This window comes from Octopus bimaculoides, chromosome 15 (genome assembly GCF_001194135.2).
Source record: "Octopus bimaculoides isolate UCB-OBI-ISO-001 chromosome 15, ASM119413v2, whole genome shotgun sequence".
Lineage (NCBI taxonomy): Eukaryota > Metazoa > Mollusca > Cephalopoda > Octopoda > Octopodidae > Octopus > Octopus bimaculoides.
The window spans coordinates 40,054,406-40,056,126 of record NC_068995.1 but is presented as its reverse complement, the minus strand read 5'-3'; the positions used below and the strand labels follow the sequence as shown (position 1 = coordinate 40,056,126).

Genomic DNA, 1,721 nt, shown 5'->3' with positions numbered 1-1,721 from the left:
TGTACCTGTATTTCAAAGGGGCCAGCCTTGTCACACTCTGTGTCACGCTGAATCTCCCCCGAGAATTACGTTAAGGGTACACATGTCTGTGGAGTGCTCAGCCACTTGCACGTTAATTTCACGAGCAGGCTGTTCCGTTGATCGGATCAACTGGAACCCTCGACGTCGTAAGCGACGGAGTGCCAACAATAACAACAACAGCAGCAACAAATATAAACAAGTTACGGAAACTTCTCGCCTTTACTGACAACAGATGATAAGAAAAGGGGGAAGGAAAACCGAAACGTTGGCGCACGGTAATACGACACACATATACGTACGAAAACGCTGATGTGCGCGCGAGCTCACACATGACATATTCGGAGATGCAGACGGAAACAGATGAAGAAACACATAAACACATACAAAAGCACTCGAGAGAAATCAATAAATAAAGGGGCTTGGTCGGCTGCTATCAGTCTGTGTCAGTCGCCGTCAAGACTCCAGGTGTTCTAGGTCCCCCATGCTATCGATTTCCTCCGCAAAATAAGGAGAAATGAGCACCGTGATGTAGAGTGGCTCCTGCAGCGAGTGTCGCTGGCCATTACCACGGGGCGTGGCTGAGCACATCATCTGTCCTGGGGTATGTGGTCCATCGTCCCCTGCCCCTCCACCTTCTGCTGCTTTAACCTCCAACAAATTTTTGTTTCTTTTCTCCCCTGTTTCATTGTATTTAAATGTTATAATTAAATATTAAACACCTCAAGGCTTTTATTATTTTACTTGACTCAGTCATGGGACTGAGGCCATGTTGGAGCACCACCTTTTAGTCGAACGAATCGATCCCAGGACTCATATGTTTCTTTTTAAGCCTGGTACTTATTATGTCGGTTATTTTGGCGAACCACTAAGTTAGCGGTGATGGGGTGGGACAAACAGAGACACGAAGACACACACGCAGAAGCACACACACACACACATAGAAGCACACACACATATACAGGTTATAGTAGAGGATACTTGACCAAAGTGCTACGCAGCGGGACTGAACCCGGAACCATGTGCTTGGAAAGCAAGCTTCTTACCACACAGCCACGCCGGCGTCTATAACACATATTAGGCATACACACTACGCTAAGACATACACCATACACTCATATATTTAACAGAGAACGCGTACAGACAAACATAGTGAACCACATACACACAAGCACTGTCTCTCTCTTTCTCTCTCTCGCGCACACACACACATTTACAAGGCACACATGTAATATGAAACATACACATCTTGAAGTCATTGAACGTATGCACAAACAAACGCGCCGAGAAATACAAACATAACACATGAGCAATACATGCTTATGGTCGTAGTATATATAATTTTGTGAATGAAAACCTGAATGATGAAAACTTCAGCAATCGTGAACATAGCACAAGCATTGTTTCTTTTTACATGTTATACGTAAAAGATAGTGGAGGCACAATGGCCCAGTGGTTAGGGCAGCGGACTCGCGGTCATAGGATCGCGGTTTCGATTCCCAGACCGTGCGTTGTGAGTGTTTATTGAGCGAAAACACCTAAAGCTCCACGAGGCTCCGGCAGGGGATGGTGGCGAACCCTGCTGTACTCTTCCACCACAACTTTCTCTCACTCTTTCTTCCTGTTTCTGTTGTACCTGTAATTCAAAGGGTCAGCCTTGTCACATTCTGTGTCACGCTGAATATCCCCCGAGAACTACGTTA

At 45.8% G+C, this 1,721-nt stretch overlaps 1 protein-coding gene and 1 long non-coding RNA gene across 2 annotated transcripts in view; one reads left to right on the top strand and one right to left on the bottom strand.

Moving 5' to 3' along the window:
• Positions 1–1,721, bottom strand: part of LOC106873515 (uncharacterized) — a 94,726-nt gene that overhangs the window by 15,751 nt on the left and 77,254 nt on the right. The gene's annotated exons all lie outside the window — the stretch shown is intronic.
• Positions 1–1,721, top strand: part of LOC106873514 (carbohydrate sulfotransferase 15) — a 29,448-nt gene that overhangs the window by 1,105 nt on the left and 26,622 nt on the right. The gene's annotated exons all lie outside the window — the stretch shown is intronic.